Below are 21,671 nucleotides of genomic sequence, written 5' to 3' on the forward strand. Positions count from 1 at the left end.
AGGAAGATGTAGACAAGAGATTGCAGCTGCATCAGTGATGAGCAGCCCACAGAGACCTGGAATTATGAGATGATAAAAAGGAACCCACAAGCAAACTGGGGAAACTCTATTTTCCTGAGAAGCAATATGTGATAATGGCTGGGCCATATCAAAAGATTTTGTGTTCTTCTGTTCCTGTGTTTGTTTCCATCCCTTGCTTAAGTGGTCCCTTTCATTTAATTCTTTTTTTAAAGCAGGTCTAAAATTAGTTATTATTCACTCAAATGTCAACATTAGCAAGGCATTTATTCTTTTGCAAACTTTAGAAAAGTCACACGGAGCAGAGGGAGTGTAGGGAAGGGGCGCACAGAGCAGGGGGAGCTTGGAGTGAGAGTTGGGGAACAGGCAGTAGGAGCCAGGGGAGTGTGGGAGAGTATGGGTAAGCTTCCCATCCCCCAGCCACTGCTTTCCCTGCAGCAGTGGTGCAGGAGGATAAATTTAAGACAACCCTCCAACAACTAGATTCTAGACATGGAAAATTTAAACAAATATATTATTTTTCATGTCTAAAATCTAATTATCGAGGAGTCATCTTAAATTTGAAGCTGTCTTGGATTCAGGTAAATACTGTAGTGAGCATGGTCTGTGCCAGCTTCCCAAACACATCTACTAATCCATGAGAATTCTGCACGCACAAATGGCTCTCCTGCCCTTTTGGCAGGACCAGAGCAAATTCCTCACTTTAACAAAGACTGTGCTAAATGCTGTCAAATTGTGTGATGGGGTTTTGTGATGTGGAGAAAAGTTCTCAAGGGCTAAGATGGAAACAACAGATTCATTTTCATCTGTCGCCTAAACAAAGATGTAAAGCCAGAGTTAAGGGCATAAATCCACTTTTGCACTTAGCCCTACTCTCAAGCTGAGTTCCAGAGGTGCAAGGAGACAAATACCATAGTAAAAGGTTGTTCTTATTGAACAGCAAGTTCTTATAAAAGACTGATTTCCCCTCGCCAAAACATTTTAAGAACTATTTGCTTTTAGTCAGAAGTCTTGTAAGCTAAGTTTCAACACAGAGTAACATTTTTTACAGGCAAGTTACACATTTTTGGACAGGGAGTTCCACGTTCTAATATATCCTCAACTGTTGCAATGGTAGCAGGTGCCACTATAACAAATGATGTAAAGTTCAATTTAAACATCAGAGAACATACTGAAATACTTTGGAAATTGCCACAGCCCACTAACATTTTATATGAAAGGGAAAAGAAATAAAAAAAACCAAACTCCCCACCCTAACATTTAATTTTTTCCCCACAAGGCAAAGCAAGGAAAACACAGACAAAAATTCTTTGTAATTAACAAGACTGTGGTTTTACAGCCAGACAAGAGTCAAAAAGTAAAAAGTTAACAAATCATTATACAATATACATTGCACTGTATGAGAATTGAAACAATCTGCAAAATAGCTTAGGATACATGAGCGTGAGGTCAACTGTTTTCAGTAGATAATTGTATTTATAAGCATCTTTACCTCATGGATAAGGCACGCAACATAAGACAGGAACATTCTGACAGTTTCAAAACAACCATGTTTGCTTTCTGTGTTGTTTCAACAAATATAGAAAAGCAAAGTCACTAATCATAGCTATGATCTAAGCAACCTTCTGTAAAACTTACATCTCACTATTTATTCTCCTTTTTCCTATTACTTCCACTTTTCGGCAAGTCATTGTGGTTATCATAGCAGCTATGCTTTATGAAATACAATGAAGTGAAACAATAATTCTTTGGGGGAAAATAAAGTTTTCTACCAAACCAACCAAAGCAATTTCTCTCCCCACCAGAGCCCTGACTCCGTAAAACACTTTAATGCAGTGGTCTCCAACCTTCTTGTGGTGAAGATCACTTTTTGGAAGTAAAGGACACCCTAGGATCTATCATGCCCCCCACCCACCCCACCCCCTGCCAGTCAAGGGGGTGAGGCTCAGCTGTAAGCAAATGTAGAAATAATAGTTTATAACAGTATATAACAGTAGGGGGCTGGGGGAGTGCCTACTGAACTTCAGAAATGTGAGTATCCCCATAGAAGTCTGTGCGCTTTATCTGTGTTGTTGAATCCCAGCATAAAATATGTGAAGGCGAAAGAGAGATGAAACCAGTTAATTCATACATGGATTATTCTTATTTTCCTGGTTTCTCTTTCCAGGGGAGTTTCTTATGAAACAATTCAACTCAGAGGAGTACATATCCAATTTCCATATTATCCACATCCTCCCTGTTTCACTGATTTAGTTTTATGATATGAATTGCTTTCCTGATACTATTGTGTTACTATCAGATTCCAGTCCAGATCTTTACACTGCATTTCAATCTGACCAAAAGTTTATCTGTATTATTTTCTAGAGAAAGATGACCCGGAAGCAATGGGAAGTGATGACCCACGAGCATCAACTCAACAATAAAACCCTAAAACAGGGGGTTTTAACCTTTTAAAATAAGTGTACCCCTGATGGCTCCCTTTTTAATAAGTGGCAAGCGCCCAGATGTGGAGCAGGGGTGGGGTTGAGCAGCCAAACGCAGAGCAGAGAGGTGGTGAGTGGTGGAGCGTCGGCAGCGTGTTATCTGTGCAGCCTTGCTCTTGCCCCACTCCAGCCCTGCTCCTGGGAGACAGTGGTGTGGGGTTGCAGTGCTCCACCCCCGCCCGCTCCTGCGTACCCCCTGGGACCTTTCAAAGTACCCCCAGGGGTACGCGTACCCCCAGCTGACAACGCTGCCCTAAAACATGCAGCTTTCTAACAGGCACTGGAACATATTGACTTAGACTATTTTTTATGTTAGGGGCAAGTTGCTTTATGCTCAAATGTATCAGAGACTGATTTTGAAGTCAAAATGTATAGGTTATAAGCTTTGTTAGAAATGGATCATCCATAAGAAATCATTCAAGTGTATTTTGTGTTTACAGAATCTCAGAACTTATAGGCATTGTGGCATCTCTGGGCAGGTCTGACATCCTGGCACCTGGCCCTGCCCTGTGGTCCAACTCTCTTGCCAGCTCTTCCCTGCCCTTAGCCCTTACCTCATCTCCAGTTTCTCACCTGCCACAACTTTGATGTTATCTTGCTTGTTGGTGGGGAGGCGGTCCCTGGGGCCCTGGGGTTATCCCTGGGGGAGGGGGATAACCTCTGGTCATCTTTGCCTGCCTGGCTAGGTCAGCCTCCACCTGGGGCCTATGCTCTCTCAGAAGAAGTGCTTCTGCTTCTCTTTTAAGGGAGAGCTCCTGCAGACTTCTTTGTCTCTGGCCTCATCTCAGCTATGGTCCATTGTCTAAAACCTTAGCTCCTAGGTATGAACCTCAGCCCTGCTTTGGTAGCATTCCCTCTGGGAATTCCAGTTTCAACCTGCCAGCCTCAGCCTCTCTGGCTTAGGGCTATCCCCTGGCACTTACTGCAGGGGAATGCTACTCAACCACCCCCACTTGTGGCCTTCTCCACCCCTGTGGCCACAATCCAGTCCTCCAGTCTCAAGTTCAAAACAGAACACAAATACAAGCAAGCTGCTTCAATCAACAAAACAAAAGATCTCTCTCACTCAGGGCAGATGTTGCCTGCAAGCCCTACCTCCCTTGAACCATCTCCCCCAACTTTCCTTGGTGGCTAGGGTACCTGCCTGTATGTCTGCCACAGCTCCTCTCTCTGGGGAGATCCTTTTCCTGCTACATGCAGGGGCAGAGTCTCCTCTTTGCATGGTCAGAGACTGGGTAGAGTCAGAGAAGGAGGCTGCTCAAGCCCAGCCTCCTTCTGGCCAGATGACTGGATCTTCTGCACCCAGGGACCAGGTGCAGCTAATTGCTTCATTAGCTGCCTGGCATTTTCAGTCCTTGGCTCAGACAACCTGGGCTACTACTCCTTGCTGCCCTTCCTAGTGCAAGATTTCCTACTCTCCCTAAGCTTCCTGTTACAGGCACCTCAAAGACTTTTATTCTATTCGGGACTATTGGTAGGTTTGTCATACATTGTACAGTGACCCTGTAATGTACGCAAAAAAACCCAACATCTGGCAATATGCCTCAAAACCAACACAGCTGCATGTAACAAGAAACCTTGTGAGGTGAGGCCAATACATGAAAAAAAATTCTGTTGTAACAGAATGCCAGTTATTGTGGTGTATGATGTTTATTTCTGCAGGAACAATGTGCTCACTTCTACCAGGATTGTCTCATGCTCACTGCTGATGCTAGTATGCAACTCACTTACATCCATGTGTACTATGTATCCCAGTCTTAAGACAGATGCGTTAGCCATAGTGCGCATCTCATTGCATTAGCACATTCATTCATCCAAGAATCTGGACATTCATATTGTGTGCACTATACTCGTGTAGAGGTATATGTTTGCTTACAGCTGTTACCACCTCACACTGATCATCTGTCCCTTCATACTTTACTAAATGACTTCCCTCACTGTGAATTTAAACCAGTTTTACCCATTGATGTCACAGAACTGCCAAAAGAGTTCTGGATTAAGACTTGCAATTTTAATCCACAAGCACCACAGCTGCTACAAGGTATTGGGTCCATGACAGTGAAAATCACCCGAGCAAGCAAGCGGTCAACTTTTCTTACGCAAGTAATTCTCATGCTCTTCCTTAAGAATTTACCTCTTAATGAAACATTTTCCATTCAAAAAATATTGAACTACAACTCTTGCTCACTTTCTGTTTCATCTTGCTAAATCTGGCCACAGTACCCTTAACAATGAACTTAATTTTAACCATCTGAACAATCCCATTGAAAAAATGCTTCAGTTTAAGCTGGAATAGAGATGTCTTTCAGTGCTTTGTTGGGTTAGTGCTTAGATTGCAAGAATAATTTCAATTCATGCTGCACCTTATAAACATCAATCTACTGGCAAGTTCATATATGTATTTGATTTAAAATATATACATATATATGATAGCCAATTTTTAAAAAGAAGTCCAAACACGGTGTAAAACTAATTAGGCAGAAAATAGAATTAGTTAGTAATCTGATAAAAGAAGATGAGCCATAAAAAAACAGCTTGTGATTTCTTTGTCAATAGTATTGGCCTCAAAGAACATGCCACTTTCTTCAGTCTCTTTAAATTACAGTAGAGTACTAGGGGCTTTTGGCTTTTCTTTCATTCATTTTTTAAATTCAAACTGCAGTAATCCATGCCATCACAATGTTCCAGACTGTGTGAATGTCAGTATGCCTGACATATTGATTAAATCATCTGGATTTGCAGGGTATTTTAACTTTACTTTTGGTTGAAAACTACTGTGATTTATATGACTATCTTCCCCAGTGCTCCTATAAAAAGGAAATTGCAACTTAATACCAATATTTCATTGTAAAAAAAATCCCAGATAAATACTGAAATGGTGAATAAACCAAATAAATCTGATCAAATATGATGTATTTTAGACAAAATGGGCCGCAAGTCAAGGAGGTTACCCTAGTATAAACTTATATTGAGAGGAGAATCAGATCCAGCCTTTGCAAAAAGCCCTTATTGTTTTACCCAAATAACTATTATGATAATATAAAAACAAAAGCCATTTTATGATCTCAGGCAATGGCCAATACTGAGAATTTTCAGAGAAAAGCAAAAAACTCTGTAACTGATTGTATAATGTTGTACCTGAGGGGGAAATTCCTTCCTAACTGCCTCAGGAGATTAATTTATGCCCTAAAGCCTGAGATTTAATTATCCATATCATTGTTTTAGCTGCACAGTGATAAATGTTGCATGCTTCTATTTTCACACCGTATTACATTTTATTTACAAAGATTTATAGAGTCTTGATTGCTTAAGAAGCAAAAACTGCAAGGTTTTATAACATCTATTTCTTTAAATTTCATGGAATATTTTTTTTAATACAATGAGTACTATTAAAAAGCAGCATTTATGGTACAGAGATATTTACTTTACTAAGGGTATTGGCAGTAGTTTTAAATGGGGGAAAAGACAGTATGTCAGTGATAAGAACAAAATCAAACAACAGGGTACTTTTTAAATCACTATAAATCGTCTGCATCAACAAGAGTTTTTACACTTTGTTTTGAGGTTTAGCTATCATATTTTTAAATCAAATGTGTAAATCTGTTACTGGACTGGATTTATTAAGGCGCAAGCATTTAGTTATTTGGATTCTTATTGTCTACTAAGCAATGGCTGAATACTTGGGCCAATATAAACAGGTATAAGAAGGCCCCAAGTAACTTTTAGTGGAACTTGGAAACTGAGAATCTGTTTGAGCACCTACAGTTAACACTCTGGGTGATGTTATAAATGCAGGGTAGTATAGAAATAAACTGAAGATACTTCCAGAAGTGAAACCTTTTTGGATGTAATTGTTCTCTACAAATCCATTGAGAGATAGCGGAAGCACTATTTGAGTTAAAGGACAATGCTGGCACAACAACAAATAGGCACAAACTAGCCATGAATAGTTTGGAACTCAGCAATGAGGTTCTGGAAAAGATTTCCAATAGAAGTACATGGTGCAACAGTTCTAATGATTTTTAAGATGACGCCTGATCTATTGGTATTATATGGCATTCAATAGCAGGCAATTGGACTTCATGACCCAGGAGGTCCCTGCAGGTTTGATGTTCTTATATATGAAATGATTCCTGGAAAGAGAAATATTCACCAAAACCAGCTTCCATAGTGTAGTGGAATCCTAAACCTTCACAATTACTTAACAATTCTATTTTATGCCATTTTAAACTATAACCCTTTCAAAAGATATGCATAAATAAATTCATAAACAGCACTTCATTTTATCAGGATTCTCCTGGGTCTCAGAGCTCCTAAAAGAATAAAAGGATTCTTTGCTTTGCAAGTCTAAAATAGAGTAATAAAATTTGGAGATGATTAACTCTTGCCAGATTACCTTCCAGATTAATGCTAAATAGGAATTTAGTCTCTAAACTGAGGATGTAACAGAAATTAAATTGATATTACATTTGATCTTAATTTTTTTTTGTTTTAAGACTGAAATCAGTTGAAGTTCGATGCACTGAGGATATACAGAACCAGACAACAGTATCTTTAGAGTATCAAGATATTTTAAGATCTTGTAAACTGAATAATGAGGTGTGGCAATGGGTTACTGGATAAATTGACACAGATGTAAACAGTTTTTGTAGATTTGCCAGGTTTACAAGAACTGTTTTCCCCCTCAGAGTTATTTAACTTTTCCTTGAAACTCTGGAAGCTTAACTTGAAGGATTTCAGGTCCAGTAAACACACTGCACCATTTCTAATCCACTGACCACCATCAGTGGTCCATTTCCCGTGGGAAATCAGGCTGCTGCAATAGCACAGTCCTAAAAGGGAGCACAACATGGTGTGACTCACCACAGTACCAGTGACAAGGTAATTTGTGGAAGGAACTAATGAGGGGAATAACAGACTGGGAGAGTACACAAATTAGAGGAAGAAATGAGGAACAGGAGGATTTCCTTTAGCTGCCAGTAGAGGACTGCATGCTAAATATACTACTCTGAAAGCCGGGTCGGTTTCCTCCTTTAAAGAGATGTAGTCATTGTGACATCTACTCAGTACTCAGAAATACAGAAAAATCAAAGATAATTTTTCTTTATTATTTCTATGCATAGTTTTTTATGTAGAAAATGAGACTATCAGTAAAACAATTTTCAAAAACCCGCAAAGGGTAGTCATCTACTTAAAAAATGCTAAATGTATTTATACATTGATGGATTTAATAAAGACCTGCCAAAAGCACAGAGCAATATTTTACAAACTTGAATTTATACTGGGCTTGCTTACACAGACAAATGTTGAAGCATTTTATTCATATACATTTTGCAACACATACCTAGACTGAAACTGATTCTATCATTTAAACAGTTTTAAACCAGTGGTGCTCAACCTTTTGGCCCCATGAGCCAAATGAATGGTACGAGGTCAGTCTGTGAGACAGACTGAACCCTGTATCCCAGGACTGGGCCCCCAAGCCTGGGTCTGGACTGCACTGCCTACACTCAGTCTCATGTGCCAAAATCAGGGCCCCAGCACCTTGTGCCACTTCTACCCAGTCCTGCACGTTGGGACTGGGATATTGAAGCCCTATGCCAGGGCAGGCAAAATATGGCCCATGGGCTGCATCTGGTCCACCAGGCCATTCTATCCAGCCTGTGGGGCCCCTCCAAAATTTAGAAAATTAATATTCATCTGCTTCTGGCTGCCTGTCAAAGGTGACAGGAGCTGGGGCAGTAGGACCCAAGGAGAGCTGCCAGCCAGATCAAGCAGCTGCAGAAGCAAGTCCCGCTTGGCCCTGCCCTGCCCCCTCTCCAGGCCCCAAGCCCCAGCCAGAAGCCGCTGCCTAGCAGGGGCTCCTGGAGGCTGAGGCAGCTCCTGTCTCCCTGCACCAAGGGAAATACAGATAAGGAGGAGGGGGGAGGAAGACAGGGGAGGACCATGGGCGATTGTCCCAGTCCTCAGGGCTGGCTGGACTGGCTCCTGCAGTCCCGGTGCTGCAGCTGGGAACCACGTGGTACCAATGGGTAGGGAAATGGCTGTGGCAGGTGTGGGGAAGGGGCAGTGAGCAGGAGTGTGGAGTGCAGCGACAGCTGAGCAGGAGCATGGGGCCTGAGCCCGTGCACTGGGGCCAGCACCGGTGGGGCCTAGAGCAGGTCAGCAGAAGCGCGGGGCCAGGCTGCCAGGGGCTCTATGGATCCAGGCTGTCCTGCTCAAGCACAGAGAGGAGGGAGCCAGCCCAACTCCACAGAGGCCCTGGCAGCCCAGTCCCATGCTCCTGCTGCCCCTCTCCAGGCCCCACCGGCACTGGCCCCAGTGCACTGGCACAGGCCCTGCACTCCTGCCCAGCTCTCACTAAGCTCCGTGTGCCCGCTCGCTGCCGCTTCTCCTGCCCGCCGCAGCCATTTCCCTGCTCTCCCTGCTGCCCACTGCACTCCGGTACCACATGGTTCTCAGATGCAGCTCTGGGACCGCAGAAGCAGCTGCAACATGGTGCCGGAGCAGCCAAGGGGGACAGGGAAGCAGCAGGAGAAGGGCAGCAGTGGCAGACATGGGGCAAGTGGCAGTGAACAGGAGCACAGGGCCTGCACCAGTGCCCTGGGGCTAAGAGCAGCAGCAGCGCAGAGCCTAGGCTTGCAGGAGTGCTGGTGGGGGCTCTGCCTGCTGTGGTGGGGGGGGGAAGCAGGCTGTAGGCAAGCCCTTCCCCTCCACAAGCCACAACCCTCCCCAGCCACCCTCTCCCCACACACTCACAGCTTCCCACAAAACGCATTCCCACCCAAACATACCCACACCTATCCACCCCCCACGAATTTCCCCCCACATACCCACAAACCTATGCTCACCCTCCCACCCACACCCCCCACAATAGGTAAGAGTAAAACTTCATTTTAAGCTATCACCTCTATGTACACTACACAAACAAATGTAAATCAGGACAAAAATATTTTTTGAAATGAAATTAATGACTGTTGTAGTATATGTTTCATTTTTAGACCATAATTTGGTATTTTTCCGGTTCTGAGATGCAAATTTCCTTGCTGAAAGGAGTAATTCCTGGGGGGCAAGGGGAGGGACTTTGGGTGGCAAATGTCAGGGGTTAGAGGTCAGGACTTCTGGTCCCAAGATGGCAACCAGGGGATTGGGTGTCTGTCAAGGGGTGGGGCTACCCATGTGGCCCTCGACGGCTTGCCAAAACTCGGTAAGTGGCCCTCTGCCCAAATAATTGCCTGCCCCTGCCTTCCATTGGCTCTGCCTGGCACAATGTGAAGAGATTGAGTCCCCAGGGCCCCATGTGGCTTCCGTCTGGCCCCACATACTAGAGTTGGGTTCTGCACACCAGATGTAGGACGTAGGACCATGGCCTGTGAGGCTTCCTACAACCCCATGAGAAGCCCTGTGGTCTGGATGATGTGGTGCTGGGGGCCAGACAGTTGAGCACACCTGGTTTAAACTGTTTTAATAGTAAGTTAAAAGTGACTTCCAGATATGCTGTTATAATACTGTTTATATACTGAATCTATTTCAATCAAGGGCATATTGTGTAGTGATGTTGTATTCCCATCATTACCTACTGCCTGCATGCATGTTATAAACTGCTTCCACTGATACTGTTTCCAAAGTTATCTGATTTCCCTTTTGTCATAAGGGATTTAATAGCGCCACTCTCACTGTGGCCTTCACATAACAATTATGTTGATTTTCTTTTTATGAGGGTTTATGAATATTAGAGGCTTTCAAATACAGAGATTTCCAGAAGGAGCCAGGCATTGCTCTGAAATTTTCATTTCCAGCTCTGTGTACCAAATCACAAGTACTGATGGGTTGAGCACAGGCCAAGTGTTCAATGAACTGATTAGATAAAATATGTGCGAGTGCCCAATCCTCAAATCCCCAAACTAGGGAAAAAAAGTTACAGTAAGTCATCTATTACGTGGAACACAGATATTTCTAGAGGTGCAGTAGTGAAAAAAAAGCACTTAATCCATTTTTGCTTTGCATGCACATGTTATATCAGCAGATAGTTCTCATGTACTGGTAAAAGTATGGTCCTCATGCTATGTCAGAATGAGAGTGTGCTTAGGGATCAAGAAGTGATAATGAACAATGCACTTGCAGGTAACAAAAATCTCGTGAAATGTGGAGGAATTTAGGGCTCGATTTGCAAAAGGGCCTAGGTGACTTAGGGCAGGAACAGAAATAACGTGAGTAGCACTTCAAACTGCAGCTGTGTATGTGCAGTATTGCACGGGGAAGGGGAATTGGAAGAGATGAGGGGTGTCCAGTGTCCTGGTTCCTTATGAAAGCATACATTCATAACTGTAGCTCGGGGGGGGGGGGGAGCAGGGGTTGAATTATACTGAACTAATATGCTGAACAACACAGGCAAACAGTCAGGTTCAACAGCATTGCAGCTAAGTTGAATCTTCACAAGCATCACAATTTGTAACATTTTTTGGGTGTAGGCCCATCCTAAGAACAACAACAACAATATAGTAGCTCAAGTTTCAGAGTGGGGAATTCAGCGCTCAACAACCATCAGCTCCAAGATAAATTGTGCCTCAAAAACCTGCAGCTCCAGGGTGAAAGTCTACTTCAGTGTTTGTACTTAACTGTCTGTATTCAAAAGATGCTTCAACTTTCTGCTCATCATTATGTGGTCAGATGGCAATATTGGATATTGGAGACTAATCATATCTGGCAAGTGAAGAGAAAATTTTCACCTGGTATTTTTATGATTTCATTTACTAAAGAAATAGTTTCCCATCTGCACTAAAAGAAGTTCACATCACTGAATACAACAAACTCTGGGTGAAAAATATCTGTTCTGCCTTCTGGCTTGCAAATTCTTACAAAGAGGGTAAGACAACACCGTTTTCAATAACTGTATCAAACAACGTACAACTTCCTGTTCACAAAAGGACCACATGTACACAGCTGTTAAGCAGCCTCACTACAAATAAAATATGGACAATATTTGTAGCCCAGCCATCCTGACCAATCTTCAGACATGAAACCGCCCTACCTCACTTTTTCCCTTGGCTGTACTAAGAAAAAATATTAACTACTATGGACTCAAAAGAGGAGTGGAATAAATTTACAGCCACTTTATGACCTTACAGTTTAATAGAAACAATAATGAGCTAAGTCTTTTATGTTTAACTACATCCAGATTAATGTTTATTATTGTGAAAAGGGAAATGTTATTGAATACAGAAAGGCTGATTAGCAGCAGCTATGCTGTGGCACATTCTTCATTTGTTACATATATTGAATTTGCCATGGACTCTTAATTACATTAGTTCAGCTGAATATGCCACATCAATGTGACCTCTTTACAGCACTGCCTTCATTTTCTTGGTGATTTACATAGTGACAGCTGTGAAGATCTCTGACAGCTGATTTATATAAAGTATGATTAAAAATTCTAACACCTTTTTCAAAGGGACAGTGCAACCTTTTTCTATTCTTCCAGTAGCACAACAGTTTTATTCTACTAGGCAATGACATCTTGCATTTCTTCTCTATTTTCCCTTGATACCATTAACTCTTTATTTGCATTACTGCTGGCAAGCTCCTAATATTCACAGTCAGAGTATCCATCTAAGAGTTTTGGGCACCTCTCAGATTAACAAGTTTGGCATGGTGATGCCCCAAGGAGACTTCATACAGCCTTTAGTTTTTTTTCTTCTTTGGCTCTGCATAGGATAGGGCTATTTTTTCCACATTTCTTTTTGGTAGAGACAGATGCAGTTGTAAATAGCATTCTGGTTATCATGCAAAGGCTTTATTAAGACCTGTGTATGGCAATAATTTCATTCCCATAGACTAAGTAATGCTATATTCAAGCACAAATTCTCAGTTTCCATATCTATTACAACTGCACACAAATCCATGCTTATGTAAATGTACTGCTCATACACTAGAAATAAGATGCTATGTGGTATCAGATATACATGAAAAACAGTGGGGAGATAATTTCAGTCCTGCCAATAAAAGATGATCACTAAGATTAAAATCCAGGTAATGACGCTGAGGTTTATTTCAAGAATTTCAGGAGCAAATACAACATCTGCATCTAGCGGGAGTGTAAGTTTTCTGTAATGTAATTTATTCTAGGACAGGTAAAAGAAAAAGTGACCCAAATATTGAGTAACATTGTAACTTTGATTACAGTAAGCCCTATATGTTGTAAAACTAAGCAGTCTCATGCACAAAATAAACAAAACAAATCTTGTCTTTTTACCCTGCTGTTTTAGTTTTAAAACATTGCAGACATTTTTATATACAAACTGAATTAAAATAGTAAAATACATTGAAAACAACTTTTTTCGTCGTCCTCCTCTTCCCCAGGTTATAATCCCCAGGTCTGTTCTCATCTTAATTCAAGTCTCAGTCTTGCAAATGCTTATTCCCAGGTGCAGTGCTTACTACAATGAGTAGCCCCTTTGAAAACTGACAAGACTGTTAAAGATAAGTGTAACCCAGGAGACCAGCTCACTGTGAAGAATGTAGACAGGCTGCTTATAGGATACTGTACAATGCATATCAAAGCAGGTTCATATAAGAAAGGTAACTAACCATTTCTAAATTGGTTCTGTGAAGTCTTTCATTGCAAAAAGTTTGTACAGCATGAACTAAATCTAAAATCCTCTGAAAGTGTTAGAGTCTGATTAGACTCTTCAGATAAAAATGCTTACATAAATACAACATAATAATGACTTCTATTAATTATTGTTTTTATATTATTATAGTCCAACTATTTTAAACATAGTCTGTTTAACAAGTTAAAAATCTATTACTATAAAATTCTTCTATTAAGTCAATCTTTATGTTTCAGAAGCTGCCATATTTACCAGAATTGAACAAAGAAAGATATTCTTTCAGAACTGCATGAAAGAATAGGCATGAAACAGCCAGATTTTCAGATAGGCATGAAAAAGATTTTCAGATCACCCCAGAAATCAACTTAGTTTTGTGTGAAAAACTGAGGACTCATTTTGAAGGCTACACAGCAACTGACCTATTTAAAAATATGTGCATCTTTATATCTACTCAGCTTAAAAAAATACATCTAAGGATCTATATTAGTTATGTGTCACCCATTAAATTCAGTGTGTTACTTTGAAAACTGATGACCAAATGGGAACAAATATTTTACAAAGGAGAAAAAACCCCAAAAGAACCATCTCCTTATTTGCTTATATTTGGTGGGAAAGAAATACCAATGTGTATAGCAACCACCACAGAAGTATGTATCATGGCATGAGTGACAAAATAGCTTAAATACAAAATGCTTCTTCCATCTGATAAGTTAGTATTTTATCGTTCAAAGTATAACAGGAACTACTACACAGTATCCAAAACATGTGTTACACCCACACCAAACAAGCAAATTAAATAAATACACACATTGTATTACAGGCATGTTTAACCATATGAGTCACTATATCCCACAGAGAATAAGTTGGTGAATGGTCCTCTTTACTTAGCAGTTTGTAGGGGGGAAAAACAAACCAAGTCACACCAAAAAAAAAAAAAATTATAGTGAACAAGATAAGGAAGCAATTATCCATTTGAAAATAATGAAAAAGAGCTTCCCATTTTAATTGGGTTTTTTTTCTAAAAGTATTTCATATTGTATATGTTTACCACTTGATATTTTAAGAGTTACAGATGGTTCTATTGTAACACAAAAAGAAAAATACTCAACAGTATGTTATTTACAGCATCAGGAAAAGACCATTCTAAAAGCAGTGGTCTCAGTTTTCTACAGCTATAATTCTAGGCTAGGGACAAACATTAAAAAACCCTGAGCCTGAATTGATTCAATCTTTGCAGGTTAGTCTAACTTGCCTAGGCTGAATCAGTTTGTAACTGGACAGACATCCCAGAAATGCAGGCACATGTCTGCAATGGCTCAGGCTAGAAGCTGGCGGGAGGGGCGGTGCACTAGAGCAGCCCTCCCTCCCTACCCTTCTACAATGCTGAGCTAAGGGGGTGTGGCCAGGCCTCGGCAGGATGCTTTCATTGGGGAGGGATCCCCCAACCACCCTAGCAGGGAATTGATAACAGTGTTTATCACCCCATTAAGAAAACAACAGAGGGACATTACTAGCTACCTGCTGATGCTGCCTTTGTCCCATTTTGACAACACGGACTGTAGCCAGCATGTGGTCTACTAGCTAATACTAAATGGTGACTGTGTAAAGCAGAGGGGATGGGGAAATTTGGGTCCAGTTCCAGAGTAAGACACATGGGCGGAAGCCTGTTGCGCTTCCGTGAGCCCCAGAACCCCCAAAACCCACAGCAGGACCACGGTGGACCCCGACCCTGACCCCCAGCGCAGCCAGAAGGTAGGTGAAGCCCGTGGTGGGTGGGAACTAGTCAGCTGTGGGGCAGCTGAGAGGAGCTGAGGAGGGTCACGCCCACACCTGGCTCCTACATGGCCCAGCCGCCCAGAGAATCATGGACTTGAGCCTTGTGAACAGGGTGCGCAAACAGGTGCACTCTAGGCCCAGTGCATGAGTTAGTGTGCGAGTTCGCGCTGGAGGGCCACGAGGATCTAGGCAGAAGGCCCCTGATCTGCCTGCCAGATCACAGGAGGCTGCTCCTGCCACCTGGGACTGGTGCTGGGCACAGCTCACACTGAGCGCTGAGAAGCCCAGCTTCAAAATTCAAAACGTTTCAAAACTTTTGAAACATTTTGAGTTCACTTGTTTGGTTTCAAAGCTCTTTCAGAGGCTTTTATTTCATTTCAATTTTGCTGTTTCAAGCTCGAAATGCATCGAAACAACTTCAAAATGAAACACCCAATGAAATTTTGTACAGCCCGAAAATCTATGAGATCCCTGCTTAGCAGGGAGTGGGGAGGGGAGGGAAGGAGAAGGGGGAAGCCAGGCAGATGCCTGCAGTCTCTGCTGAGCTCCAGCTAGAGAGTAGAGGGGAGGGGTCAGCTCTGCTGTGGAGCAGAGAGCCCCACCCAGCCCAGAGCATGCTGGGATGCTGGGGAAGTCTGGTTTAATTTAAACCAGCAAGGGGTCTGGCACAGACATTGCATAAACTGGTTTGAGCCAAATCAGTTAAGTCTGATACTACATTCAACCAGGTTTATCTGAAACTGGTTTCAGCCATTTTCAGACTGGTCTATGTGCACTGAACATCTGTTCCATTACAGGTTTAAACCAGTTTCTGATCACTTAAACTGGTTTGTGTGTAATGTTTGTCCCTAGCCCTAATCACTCAATTCAGCTCTTTTGAAAGTGTCTTTGAAATACACCTCTTAAATGTTCCTCATGTCATAAGTCACTGCTCGTTTTAGTCCAAAGTCTATGATGTTAAGCAAAAATTTGATAACCCTATGCTTTTATTATTGAAAATAATTTATAACAAATGCATAGTTATGATAGTAAAGATTAAAGACTGTTAAGGAACAAAGCCAATGGTAATGTGTTTTATCTACATAATCTTTCTGTGCCCCTCATTTTGGGTCATTGTAACATGCTGCATCATAAAATCGAGTCCTGATAGGATTCATACTATGCTCACAAGCACATGTACAACATCAGTTATATCAGCTGTTTAAGGTATTGCAGAAGATGGTCTAATTGGGCCGTCCTATTACTACTTCAATTCTTTATAATGCCTTATATATTTCTTATGTATATTCCTACAATATATGCTCCTTTTTATGGCAAAACCTGGATGTTTGCATTAGATCAAATATTTATATGTTTGATTTTAAGGCTTTCATAACCCGCTCTACCCTACACGTCAATCCTGAGACACATTTTACTGTATAAATTACAGATGGGATAATCCACAAATTTAATGCAGTGCCCTGAAATTTAATGTGCATATATCAGGTTTGTTAGTCACTTGGGGCCCTGACTGGATCTGGATTGTGGGGATCCTGGAGGGCCAGATCCAACCTGGTGTGTGAAGGATGCTGTAATGGCTGTGGCAGTGGTGTGGGTTTCAGCAGGTGCAGGGGTGGAGGCAGTGCAGGGTCCAGTGACAGTGGACGTGAGGTCCAGTGACAGTGAGCCATCTTGCCACTGATAGCCATGCCCAATGGGGCTAAGGGTCCAACTTCTGAATCTGGCCTGCAGACCCTATGCTTGACACCCCTGATATATATGAACTGCTGCTGAGGATAAGCCAAAACTTGTCACAGGTATTGACTCAATCTTTCCAACAGATCCACAGAGTGAAGACATGAAATATTAATAATGATCTATAGGGCAATAATCAAAGAAATAAAATAATCCAGGACAAAGAGTAACAGAACAAAAGGATACATCTCTGTATCAGTGATCCTCAACAAGTGTGCTGTGGACCCCTGAGGTGCCTCCAGGTATGAGAAGAAAAGCAGATAAATGCAGGCTCAGGCTTGTCCCTTCCTAGCTGATCCTCCACCCCCACTGCCTGGCTGTATTACTCTATCTTCTGTATTCATGAAGCCCATGCATAATTTGTTATTAGCTATATAATATCATAGATATCTTTAGTTTTCATTGGATTGTAAGTTGCTGTTAACACCAACTCTATAGAAAATAAATAATGAACATATAGTCATTTTGTGAAAGAGTATGAGAATGCAGGTATTGCTAATTCTTCTCATCTAATCACCTAATTGATTTCCCACTTTATTAATCTATTCAGTTATTGGATTTTTTAACTTTATTTTTGGAAGGATAAACAATCCAATGGGTCAATCCTAAATTAGAAAAAAATAAGATCTTATTCTGTTGATTTCACTGGAACTATGCTTATTTATATCAATTAATGATCAGGCCCAATAAGTGTATAGATAAAACACAAATTTCTCATACGTTCATCTTTTCAGCAAAAGATGTTTTGTGATATAAAATGAGAAATATTTAAGCAGTAGAGGAAAGCCTGACTACTGCATCATGCCAATGATGTCTTACCTTTTAGTGTACCCCATGTCTCTGGAAAATACCATGTTATTGTTCATCTGACATATGAATAAAAGTAACTGTCATTAATACAACTATTCTACTACCACTTTTACCATTTAATGCCCCAAGATTAATAATTACCAGTGTGGGTTTAGGATAGCGGAGAGTTATTTTAAATGATTACTCTTCCTGGGTGAAGAACCATTTCAGATTTTCCAAGTCAGTAACTAAAACCGAATAGATCAGTGCAGGCTATATAAGCCCTGAATCCTACATACTTAATGAGCTTATTAAAACTATTTGTGTCCATAACATATACACAGGAGTGTTTTGAAGAGTTGGGATACAAAAAGCATGAAGAGCTAAAATGAATAGACAACCTTTAACACAGAGAAGAAAAACATACATTTTTCTCGTCTTTCAAGCATGTAATAAAAGTGCTGAACCAGAACTAAGCAGGTTTTTTTACAAAAACAATCAGCTCTCCAATTATTGTCTCAAATCCATCTCAGCAGGTGGAGGATGAAAGTCATTACCTTTTGATTGTCTGGTGGCCTATGTGAAATAAGTTGGTTGTCCCAATCTCAGACCAACTGGGCAGGCACCAAGATAATAAAATTCACAGCCTAGCATGCTTATACGCAACCTCAGCAGAAACAAGACTGAATGTGTTAGCAACACTATAGGCAGAATAGGCAAGGCAATAGTACTGCTGTTGCTACTCTTTCTTTTCTATGAAAAAATGACCTCCCAAATAGCCTATAGTGGTGGTAACTACTTCAAAATTGATGGACAAAGAAAATTTGGCGTCTAGCAGATCATAAAACTGTGGACCTGATTCATTATTAACCTGCATCTTGTCTACTCAATTACTCCATAACTATGTGAGTTATGGAGTAAATAACTTGAGTAAATAGCAGCTGACTCTGAGCCAAAACCAAGACCACCTTGACCACAATCACTGAGCTCCAGTACATTGATGATGCTGTAGTGTGTACTCACTTGAAAACAGACCCTGAGGCAATCGTCGACGTCTTTACTGAGGTATACAAGAAAACAGGACTGACACTTAACATTCAGAATACTAAGGTCCTCCATCAACAAACTTATCATGAACAGTCCCCAGCTCTGGTAATCCAGATCCACGGTGAGACTCTGGAGAACATTGAGTATTTCCCACACCTTGGAAGCCATCTCTTGCAGAAGGCTAACATCAATGAAGAAATCAAATATCCTTTGGATACCTGAAGAAATGGGTGTTCAAAGATTGTGACATCAGATCCAAAACCAAGCTTATCGTTTACCAAGCAGTTGTGATCCTCACCTTGCTGTACAGAGCTGAGACGTGACAATGTACAGGAGAAAGCTAGCATTGTTGGAGAGGTACCATCAATGCTGCTGAAGATCCTGCAGAAGATCCTTCAAATCCAGTAGGAAGACAGACACACCAACGTTAGTGTCCTCCTGCAAGCAACTTCACTGGGCTAGCTACATCATCTGGACATCCAACTCCAGGCTCCCAAAGCAACTTTTACTCTTGCAGCTCAGTCAAGGTGTATGCTCAAGAGGAAGGCAGAAAAATCGCTTCAAGGACATCCTTGAGGCCAACTTAAAAAAATGCAACATCAACATCAACTCATGGGAGACTATCACTCAGGATCACCCTAAACAGAGGAAGAGTGCTGCAGCGATCTCAATACTTTGAAACCTCACAACAACAACAACAGAAGATGGAAAAGTGGGAGTGGCAGAAACAGCATATCACAGACGAAATCAAGAATCTAGTGCCACCCACCCCACATGAAAACATATGTATGAGTTGCAGTAGAGTCTGTTGATCCCAGATAGGCCACATCAACCATCTTTGGACACACAGATAAAACAAACATGGAAAACAATCATCTTCGACTGCAAAAGAAGAAGATAAGTATGTAAGTGCAACGAGATGCATTCTGATTCGGCAATGTGTTACCCAATTTGTCTGGTGCAAGTGGCTCCACACAGTTATGGCAACAGTGAATTTAGGGCTTTGGAGGTTTAACTATTCTAATAAGCAATGTGAACAATGTTGAGAAGGACTTAATCCTGTGTATAATTTTAGTCCTGTCTCTACTTCCTGCCTCCAGATGGAGCTCATTTTAGTTTGTTAAAAACTGTTGAACTGTGTTAAATATTTAGAAGTCTGCTGACTATGTTTATTGTAAATGCATCTGCATATCTCAGTTGAGATGTATGTAATGGTTTAAATTTTACACATAACCTTAGTTTATGCAATGAGTATTTAGAAAGCATATCCTCTAGTAAGTATTGTGGATTACTGCCTCATATCTTATTTTGCTCCAATGAGCTGCACCAGTAAAGCCTCATTGATACTTTCATTTGTATATTCTATCTTTTCATTTGTTTGTTCCTATAAATTTCTTACCTCAGCAATGCTGCTAACAGTTATGGAAAATTGTTATTAAAAATCAAAACACAAACTAAAATGCCCGATACAAGATATTTTTTCTTTGCTTTTATTACACTCTTTTTGTATCTTGCATAATGAATCTTACTACAGGCATTTAGTTGACACAAATGTGTATAGACTCCAGTCCCAAAGACTCTACCTGCTTTGACCTCCTAGCCTTATCTTCTTGACAAAAAGAAAACAAAAGAAAAACAAAAAAAATATTCTTAGCCTTGACTCCAGTTCTCTCCTTCAGCCTGTTGTGGGAACAGGAAGGTATGTTTTCCTTTAAGTCTTTATTTTCAACATAGTTCACAGGCATGACCCAAATATGATTTAAGAGAATAGCAACTTAGACCCTCTAGGGGAAACTCACGGAGACTGATAACACTACAGAGAAGGATAAGACTTGCAAGCAAACAAAATGCTTGTCAGTGCATGTCTGTTAAGATGAGTCTTTTGTCATAGTACTATACTTGTAACGTGACATTTTCAACTATGTAAACTGACACAAAGAACTGTTTTTGAAAACACTGCCTTTGTTGAGCAAGAGTAGTTCACTTCTAAAGTTTGGCTTCACAAAGAAAATAGTACTGTGAGGGAGTTGTTTAGTGTGCATCAGTGATTTCTCATACATTAACTAAGTTTTTCCCCTATGTCTAAACTGTACTAACCCAACCTGGAATCTGAAAGAAAGCTGCTTTCTTTCTGTAATCATTGCACCAAATATAACGATTGAAAATGAAATCAGGTTACCAATTTGTTGATGGTGCACAAGGAATAGAAAATCAAGCTCCCTTTGTCAAGGGCAGTGCCAGGAGTACTCCCTCTCTGAAGTACCAAGAATAGAAAGATCAAGATATGACTCAGGATATACAAAAGAGGTAAAATTATATTTTTCTTTACCTTCTGTGTAACCCAACTATATACTTTTTCATTATCATAAAATGTAGTAATTTCTAGTGAGAAGTCTTAATATTGCAAAGGAAATGCTATTTATACCACCTTACAAATTCACATTCACATGCATTACTCAAGGTATATTGTTCTTTACATGGCAGAATATTTACTCTGCTACAGGATTCAATTGTGCAGAGTATAAACAATTGTATACACACCTGCACAGTATTTGGTAGTAAAGTGGTTAAAATATTTATTTGCACTTGAGAAAGAGAAGTTTTTCACTAGTCCCCAGCCCGCACCACCCTAACCCCTCAGAGTGATACCATGTCATCTGCTAGGAATGGACACAAGCACTGAGCCCTGTTTCACAAAAAAGAAGTATTAATAAAAGTGCTAAGGAAAATTTGGGATACGACATCATCTTCTCAAGGTTCATGTCCCTCCCTGTTGGTCATGATTAGCAGTGAGTGCCTGGATTCTCTGCTGAATAGAAAAAAAATTAACATCTACTTAAGGGAGGGCAGTACACTAGGTACCTTGCAACACACAACAGTCCAGCCTTTCCTTAAGAATTTACAAAACAGAAGAGAAAGTAAACAGTAATTTATTATTTGCTATCTCTCACAATACAAGAACTCTCTCTCATAATATAAGGGTTCATAAAATGAAACTAGTAGTAAATTTAAAACTGACAAAAAGAAGTTATTTTCCACACAGCATGACCTCAGACAAGTCAAGTGCACTACATACCACTGTGCTTACATATCATCTGTGTACAACTCCTGTAGTGACACATCAGTGACATACAAATGTCTGCATTATTCTCATCCAGTAAAGATATTGCTGTTTGCAGACAATACATTGCTTGATGAAGACCAGCTGAGAAAA

The 21,671-nt window shown here is 40.8% G+C and overlaps 1 protein-coding gene across 7 annotated transcripts in view; it reads right to left on the bottom strand.

Annotated features, from left to right (window-relative positions):
• Window positions 1–21,671, bottom strand: part of XRCC4 (X-ray repair cross complementing 4) — a 333,742-nt gene that overhangs the window by 39,527 nt on the left and 272,544 nt on the right. For 3 of the 7 annotated variants that reach the window (XM_059725049.1, XM_059725050.1, XM_059725051.1), the window contains exon 10: window positions 21,372–21,662. The exons of the other annotated variants lie outside the window; for them this stretch is intronic. The gene's annotated coding sequence lies outside the window, so the exon portion shown is untranslated. Of the gene's footprint in view, window positions 1–21,371; window positions 21,663–21,671 lie in introns of those variants that run through there. 7 annotated transcript variants of the gene reach the window in all.

The sequence above is a fragment of the Alligator mississippiensis genome, chromosome 3 (genome assembly GCF_030867095.1).
Source record: "Alligator mississippiensis isolate rAllMis1 chromosome 3, rAllMis1, whole genome shotgun sequence".
Taxonomy (NCBI): Eukaryota; Metazoa; Chordata; order Crocodylia; family Alligatoridae; genus Alligator; species Alligator mississippiensis.